The 9,451-nt window shown below is 36.4% G+C and overlaps 1 pseudogene; it reads right to left on the minus strand.

Moving 5' to 3' along the window:
- Positions 1–332: 332 nt before the first annotated feature.
- LOC138378588 (homeobox protein NANOG pseudogene) lies at positions 333–1,189 on the minus strand (annotated as a pseudogene).
- Between the last annotated feature and the right edge of the window lie 8,262 nt (positions 1,190–9,451).

The following is a 9,451-nucleotide window of genomic DNA, read 5'->3' on the forward strand; positions in this document are numbered from 1 at the left end:
AATCCCAGAAAATGGGAATAATCCTTCATGACATATCTTTGTACTTTTTACTTCCTATTCTTGTGGTCAGATTCTAAATATTAAAGATATCCAAACTATTATTATATCTACCTCTCTATATCCAGAGACATCATGTTGTCCATAGCAGTCAAGATTACTGGAACTTCTTTGGTTAGACTCCAATTATACCCCACCCTCAAATCGACACAGTAGGCACAATGAGAACCAGGGTATCATGGCAGAATACTTAGCTCTAAAACAAGAAAAATCCTACGAGGGGGGAAGACAGATTCAGCCACTTCCCAGACTGAAATTGAGTAATATACCCATCTTCACACATCTTCAGGCTGCATGATCATGGAGTAATTTAGGAATGAATCCATGATTTGTGGGATACTAAAATACTTAGTGGTTTGTTATAGTACATTATGGCTTTCTCCGGTGGTTTCCAAGGCAGCTTCCAAATCACTAGCAAGAGAATTTTGCTGAAACAACATGCAAGACTGCAGAGGTTCCTCTCCACAGTTATGGAAAGGATTGTTCCAGGCGTGGATGTACCAGGTCTGGCTAGTCCAGGAATAGTTGCTCCAAGACTGGCTGTTCCAGGTTGGGTTGCTCTAGGTCTGGTTGCTCCACATTGGAAGGTTTCTAGATGTGTTCATCAGTCATCCCTGGTGGTAGAAAGAGCAGAGGCCTGGGTATTCGGTAGGTATTGAGGCCTTCTGTGTCATACTGTTGCTATTCTTTGGCCAGTTGTTTTTCTGCCACCTCTTAGATTTCATGTTCTGGTTCTGGAACCAAGTCTTAACCTGTTTATAGCTAAGTAAGGTTCAGGGTATTGGAAAGTTCTTGCATCTTCTGGAGGCTGAGATATTTTTGTCTCTGAAATCTATCATTGTGTACACACAACTGGGTCAGAGAGAACACAGTTCTGCTCTTCTGTTTCTTGACCTGGACCTTATCTTTCTTCTTCACTACACTCTTCTCTGAAGAAGTGGGTAGTTTTACTTCGGGACTGGTGGAAGGATCAGGGCTCTCCAGTCTTTGTGTAGAGCAACTCAGCAGAAGACATTTGCAAGGATGGATAATTTTCTTCAGGCCCACAAATCACAGGCATTGATGAAGAGTCCCTAGAATCAGATGCTTCAGAGAAAGGCAGGCTTTGAGGACATACTGAATCCATGCTCATGTTATTGAGAAGGAAGGGGAAAAATTAAAGAGCTGAACTGTGAAAAAAGGCCAAGGCTTTAAGACTTAAGTATCTAGAGGGAAGATCTTAGAGAAATACGATCTACACATGTAAAAAGATCAAAAGGCAGGATGAAGTGAGTCCTCTCCACAATAAGAGGAGGTAACCAACTCAATCCAGCAAAAAAGGGGGAAGCATTTTAAAACTTATCAAGATATGAAGAATTTTTTAAAATATATGGAGATAATTAGTACAGTGATATTTGTAAAGGCTCCAGACTGAAAACAACCTGGATGTCTATCAGTAGAATGGATGAATGTTATGTATATCCAAATTATTAGATATCTTATACTTATTTTTCTTTATTTTCTTTTGAAAAGTTTTTTAAATTAAAAAAAGGATAAAGGATAAAGTGAATACCCATGTGTTTACAACTTAGAATTAATAAATGCTAACATTTTTTCATTTTGTCTCAAATTTTTGTACATAAAAATGTATTGCCATAACTTTTACCCAAAACAATGCACTGATTCTAGATGATATTTTCTTCAAAATAAAAAGACAAACTTGGCAAATAAATATACAACATGGAAAATTTAATATCCTTAATTTACAAAGCTCTTGAAAATCAGTAAGCAAAAGAAAAACACAACAGTTAGAAAATGGGCAAAGGATGTGAACAATGAACCAGATGAAAATTAAAATGAAAAATAAATATAAAAATTGTTCAACCTCACTGTAAAGAAATACAAATTAAAATAGCCTAAAATATTTAATACTAATTTTTTTCTATTAAATCAGCCAATTTTTATAATTTGTAGTACCTAGTGTTGGCAGGAACATGTTGAAACAGATGTTCTCATACACTGCTGATGTGAGTTTAAATTCATAGATAATTTTTTTAGTGCAGTTTGGGAACATGTATAAAAACCTTAAAATACAATTTTATCTGGTAACTACTCCGTTGTAGGAATATATTTTAGTGAAATAATCATAAATCTCCACAACTATTTATCATCACTTTAAGAGCAGAAAATTTGAAAGAAAACTAAATATCTAGCAGTAGAAAAGTGGTGAAATAAATTGGTACATCATTGTGATGAAATATTGTACAACCGTTAAAAATAATTATTTTTGTAGAATAATTAATAGAGTTATGTGAAAAGGTATATGAGTGAAGTTTTTTAAATTTTTTTATTTTAGTATATTATGGGAGTAAAAATGTTTAGGTTACATATATTCTCTTTGATCCACCCAAGTCAGATCTTCAAGTGTGTCCATCCCCCAGACAGTGCGCACCACACCTATTACGTGTGTATATACCCATCCCTTCCTCCCCCCTCCCACCTGCCCAACACCCAATGAATGTTACTACTATATATGTGCATTTAAGTGTTGGTCAGTTAAGTCAGTTAATACCAATTTGATGGTGAGTACATATGGTGCTTGCTTTTCCATTCTTGTAATACTTCACTTAGTAAAATGGGCCCCAGCTCTATCCAGGATAATACAAGAGGTGCTAGCTGACCATTGTTTTTTGTGGCTGAGAACTCCATGGTATACATATACCACATTTTATTAATCCACTCATGTATTGATGGGCACTTGGGTTGTTTCCACATCTTTGCAATTGTGAATTGTGCTGCTAGAAACATTCGAGTGCAGATGTCTTTTTAACAGAATGTCTTTTGTTCCTTTGGGTAGATGCCCAGTGCAGTTTAAATTTAAAAGTATATTTATCAGCTTTATTGAGATACAGTTCACATACCATGTAATTCGACTATGTAAACCATACAATTCAGTGGTTTTTAGTATATTCACAAAGTTATGTAACCATCACCACAATCAATTTTAGAACATTTTCATTACTCCAAAAAGAAACCCCATAGCAGTCACTCCCCATTCCTCCTAGTCCCATTCCTAGGCGATCACAATTTTATCCCTATAGATTTGCTTATTCTGGAAAGTTCTTATAAATGAAATCTTACAATATGTGGTCTTTGGAGAGAAAATATTTGCAAATCAAATATCTGATAAGATACTTGTATGCAGAATATATAAAGAACCGTTACAATTCAATAATTCTAAAAAACCAGTTTTTTAAATGGGCAAAGGATCTGAATACATTTGAAGATACACAAATGACCAATAAACACATAAAAATGCTTGACATCATTAGCCATCAGGGAAGTTAATCAAAATCACAATGAAGTACTGCTTAGCATCCACTAGGATGGCTACAATCCAAAACACAGATAATAACAAGTACTGGCAAGGATGTGGAGAAATCAGAACCCTCATACATTGCTGGTGAGAATATGAAATGGTACAGTCACTTTGGAAAACAGTTTGGCAATTCCTCAAAATGTTAAACATAGAATTACCAGATGACCCAGCAATTCTACTCCTAGGTATATAACCAAGAGAAATGAAAATATATGGCAACACAAAAGCTTGTATATGATTATATTCATAGCATTATTCGTAATAGCCCAAAGTGGAAACAACCCAAATGTCCATCTACTGGTGAATAGAATAAATAAAATGTGGTAAGTCCATACAATGGAATACTATTTGGCAACAAAAAGATACATGTTACCACATGGATGAACCTTGAAAACATTATAAAGTTACATTTTTAATTTTAAACTTTTAGATATTAAAGTATATCTACATATAGAGAAAAACACTGAAAAGAAGCATAACAAAAATATAAGTAAAGGCCGGGCACGGTGGCTCACGTCTGTAATCCTAGCACTCTGGGAGGCCAAGGCGGGCGGATCCTTTGAGCTCAGGAGTTCAAGACCAGCCTGAGCAAGAGCGAGACCCCCATCTCTACTAAAAAAAGAGAAAGAAATTATATGGACAACTAAAAATATATAGAAAAAATTAGCCGGGCATGGTGGCGCATGCCTGTAGTCCCAGCTACTCGGGAGGCTGAGGCAGAAGGATCGCTTGAGCCCAGGAGTTTGAGGTTGCTGTGAGCTAGGTTGACGCCACGGCACTCTAGCCCGGGCAACAGAGTGAGACTCTGTCTCAAAAAAAAAAAAATATATATATATATATATATATATATATATATGTAAAGACAAAGATTTTTACATGGGTAACCTCCTTCTCTATCCAGCCTAGACACTTGCTTCAACCTCTCTTTTGCCAATGTTCTTATCTCACTAACTCTATTGCCACCCTATTCAGTAAAATCTCAAATTCCAAATTCAATCCAAATGTCTGCCTTCTCTATTCCTGTACCCAGGCTGCTGAGAACTACTACAAAAATAATGCAATTGATTACAAATACTGATTACAACTGACTACAAATTTGTGATCTCCAGCCTCAACTGACCTGATATGTCTCCACTACTTACCTACTTACTTACTGGTGGTTCTTTTTTCCATTAACCACAGCTTTATGCATTCTTTCATATCACTCCTATCCCATATTATAATGAAAGTCCTAACATAAACAATAAGGCTAGAAAAAGAAATAAAGGGCACTCAATTAGAAAAAAAATGAAATAAAACTATCCTTATTTGCAGATGACATTATTACATATATAGATAACCCAAAGAATCTACAAAAACTCCTAGAACTCATAAGGGAGTTTAGTAAGTTCACAGCACACAAGATCAACACACAAACATCTATTGTGTTTCTGTACAATAGCAATGCACATTTGGGAATCCAAAATTAAAAACACAATACCATCTATAACTGCAAAAAAATTAAATAGCTAGGTATAAATCTAGCAAATCATATATAGGGTCTGAATGCTGAAACCTACAAAACACTGGTGAAAGAGACCAAAGAAGACCTAAATAAATGGAGAGACATACCATGTTCATGGGTCAGAAGACTCAATATAATTAAGATATCAATTCTCTTCAAGTTGATATATAGATTTAATGCAGTTAAATCTATATATCAATTAAATTTTCAGCAGAGTTTTTTGTAGAGAAAGATAATTCTAAGATTTATATAGAAAATAAAAGGAACTAGAATAGCCAAAACAATTCTGAAAAAAATAAAACAAAGTTGAAGGACTCAAACTATCAAATTTTTAAGACATACTATAAAGCTATAGTAGTCAAGATAGTGTGATATTGGCAGGAAGATGGTCCCATAAACCAATGAAAGAAGATAAAATATAAAATACAGACAATAAAATTCAGAAATAGACCTACATAAAAATTGTCAACTGATTTTTCCACAAAAGTGTAATGGCAATTCAATGAAGGAAATAGTTTTTTTAACAAATGGTAGGCCAGGCGCGGTGGCTCACGCCTGTAATCCTAACACTCTGGGAGGCCGAGGCAGGTGGATCGCTCGAGGTCAGGAGTTCGAGACCAGCCTGAGCAAGAATGAGACCCCGTCTCTACTAAAAATAGAAAGAAATTATATGGACAACTAAAATATATATATACAAAAAAAATTAGCCGGGCATGGTGGCGCATGCCTGTAGTCCCAGCTACTCGGGAGGCTGAGGCAGTAGGATCGCTTAAGCCCAGGAGTTTGAGGTTGCTGTGAGCTAGACTGATGCCACGGCACTCACTCTAGCCCAGGCAACAGAGTGAGACTCTGTCTCAAAAAAAAAAAAATGGTACTGGAATAACTGGACATCCTCACCATATACACCTTACAACATATACAAAAATTAACTCAAAATGGATCATAGACCTAAATTTAAAATGTAAAACTATAAAACTCTTAGAAGAAAACACAGGAGAAAATCTTCATCACCTTGAGTTAGAAAAAGAGTTCTTAGATATGACATCAAAAGTAAGATACATAAAAGAAAGCTGCACACGGTGGCTCACGCCTGTAATCCTAGCACTCTGGGAGGCCGAGGTGGGTGGATCGTTTGATCTCAGGAGTTCCAGACCAGCCTGAGCAAGAGCGAGACCCCGTCTCTACTAAAAATAGTAAAAATAAGCCGGGTGTGGTGGCACATGCCTGTAGTCCCAGCTACTCTGGAGGCTGAGGCAAGAGGATTGCTTGAGCCCAGGAGTTTGAGGTTGCTGTGAGCTAGGCTGATGCCACGGCACTCTAGCTCAGGTGACAGAGTAAGGCTCTGTCTCAACATATATATATATATATATATATATATATATGAGAAAAAAATTACAAATTAGACTTCAACAAAATTAAAAATGTTTGCTCTGCAAAGAACACTGTTAAGAGATTAACCAGGCCGGGCGTGGTGGCTCACGCCTGTAATCCTAGCACTCTGGGAGGCCAAGGCGGGAGGATCGCTCGAGGTCAGGAGTTCGAGACCAGCCTGAGCAAGAGCGAGACCCCATCTCTACTAAAAATAGAAAGAAATGATCTATATAAAAATATATATATAGAAAAAAATTAGCCGGGCATGGTGGCACATGCCTGTAGTCCCAGCTACTCAGGAGGCTGAGGCAGAAGGATTGCTTAAGCCCAGGAGTTTGAGGTTGCTGTGAGCTTGACACCACGGCACTCTAGCTGGGGCAACAGAGTGAGACTCTGTCTCAAAAAACAAACAAAGAAACAAAAGAGATTAACCAGCTACTGATCTGGAGAGAATATTTGCAAAACACATATCTGATAAAGGACTTATAGCCATAATATGTAAAGTGCTATAAAACCTCAAAAATAAGGGCAGAAAATCAACATGATAAAAAATGAGCAAAGGATTTGAATGCACACCTCATTAAAGAAGATATACAAATTAATGGCAAATAAGCACAAGAAAAGATGCTTAACATCACTAGCCATTAGGAAAATGCAAATTAAAACCACAAGAGATTCCATTACACCAATACTGGAATGGATAAAATTTTTTTAAAATATTGTGACGATACTAAGTGCTGACAAGAATGTGGAACAATCGAAACTCTCATACATTTCTGTTGGGAATGCAAAATAGTAAAGCCACCCTGGAAAACAGTTTGGCAGTTCCTTATAAATTTTCTTATAAAGTTAAACAAAGACTTACCATTTGACCCAGCAATCCCAATACTGAATATTTCCCTTAGAGAAATGAAAACCCGTGTTCACATAAAAAATTGTATATGAATGTTTATAGCAGCTCTATTTGGAATAGCCCCAAACTAGAAAACAAAACAAATATCCTTCAATATGTGAATGGATAAACAAACTATACTATTCAGCAATAAAAAAAAATGAACTATTGATACTTTTAACAACATAGATGAATCTTGAATGCATTATAGTAAGTGAAAAAACCCAGTTTCAAAAAGCTACATACTGTATGATTCCATTTGTATGACATTTTGGAAAAGGCAAAATTATGGGGAGCAAAACACATCAGTGGTTGCCAGGGTTAAGAGTGAGGGGAGGTTCCACATTCTATCCATGATGATAGTTACAAGATTCTATGCATTTATAAAAGCTCACAGAACTACATACCAAGCAAAAGTTAATTTTACTGTATTTAAATTTTAAAAATTAAAGCAAAAAGGAAAACCTCTTACTTTCTCTCAAACTTCTTACACTCTTCTTCCCTCCCCTCTACCACTGGAAGCCTCCTTAGAATAGTGTCTTCCCAAACTTTGCTGGGTTTTCTTCTGACCATCGCCCTACTTATTTTTTAGGGAATTTATCCGTTCTTTGGCTAAAGACCATACATATAGGCTGACAACTACTGAATATGTGTCTCCAGCCCAGAACTCTTTCCTGAGCTCCAGACCTGAGTAACCAAGTGCCTTTCAACTTCACCCCAACCAAAAAAATAAAAATCCATTTCCTGTTTTGCTCTCACTCCTTTTCCCTCACCCCCATCTAATTAATCACCAAGGTATGTTGATTATAATTATTTTCTAGTTCTGGAAGCTGTGCACTTTTCTCTATTCTAATTACTATGACCTCTAGATCATGTGTCATCTTTATCACTGAAATAGCCTCTTAGCTGGTCTCCCTGCCTTCAATATTGTCCCTCTTCCAGTCCATTCTCCATGTTACAACTAGAATGATGAAAATTTCAAATTTGTTCATGGCTCTTCCATTGTCCTCAGCATAGTCTGAAACTCCTTAACATGATTTACAAACCCTTTCATGATCTGGCCCCCACTCATCTCTCCAGGCTCATCTCACAGTTCTCAACTCTGAAGCTTCCTCTCCACCAATCCTATCCCCACACTCTATGCTTGAACCACACTCTACTTCTTTCAGTCCCTCAAACATGCCCCTGACTGGGAGGCTTCCTCAGCAACCTCCCACCTCCTCCACCCCTCAGCTAGCTAGATAATATTTATCCTCCAGGGTTCAGCTTCCACATCACTTATTTAGGGTATCACTGACTGACCCCACAGCTGAACTATATGTCTCTTCCTGGTGCTACCATAATACTGTTACAAGATACTTTTGTTCTGTGCTATAATATTTACTTGTCTGTGTCCCACACAAGATTGTAAGCTCCTTGGGGGTAGTGACTATGTCTTGTTCACATTTTAGTACCAGCCCCTAGCACAGTGCCTGGCACATGGTAAGTATTCAATAAATATTTCTTGAATGAATGAATGAATGAGGAGGGAGGATGGAAAACAGTCTCTGAAAACAGACCTCTGATTATAGGTCATTATTTTTCTGTATTCTTTTCTATATTTTCCAAGTATTCTATGATGAACATGCATTGCTCTTATAATCAGAAAATAATAATACATATTAGAATTAATTTTAAAAGTATATTACCTGGGTGTGGTGGCATGTGCCTATAGTCACAGCTACTCAGGAATCTGAGGCAGAAGGATCGTGTGAGCCCAGGAGTTCAAGGCCAGACTGGGCAACATAGTGAGACCCCATCTCTAAACGAAAGTATATTAAGCATACTCAGAATAGAAAAGAGAAAAATCTATGAAGAAAACTAAAATCACTCATAATCCTACCACCTAAAGATAACTCTTGTTAACATTTTATTGTATCTTTCCAATATTTTCTATGAATATATATTTTAAAAATTAAGATCGTACTATATTCTCTTTTTATTTCTGCTTTTTTCACTAACACCAAAAATAATTTCTCATTATTTCAAGGTACTGTTTATTTAACCATTCTCTGCTATCCAACATTAAGATTTTATCCAATTTTCCACTATTATGAATAATGTGAATAATATCATTGAACATAAGTTTTTCTGCTCATTTATAATCATTTCCATGAAAAAGAATCCTAGAAGCAAAATTACTGGCATGAATTTTTTAAAGGCCCACTGTATATGGCCAAATTATTTTCCAGAAAGCTTATACTAATAAAAGCTACTTGCAGGCCTACTA

This window comes from Eulemur rufifrons, chromosome 30, assembly GCF_041146395.1.
Source record: "Eulemur rufifrons isolate Redbay chromosome 30, OSU_ERuf_1, whole genome shotgun sequence".
NCBI lineage: Eukaryota > Metazoa > Chordata > Mammalia > Primates > Lemuridae > Eulemur > Eulemur rufifrons.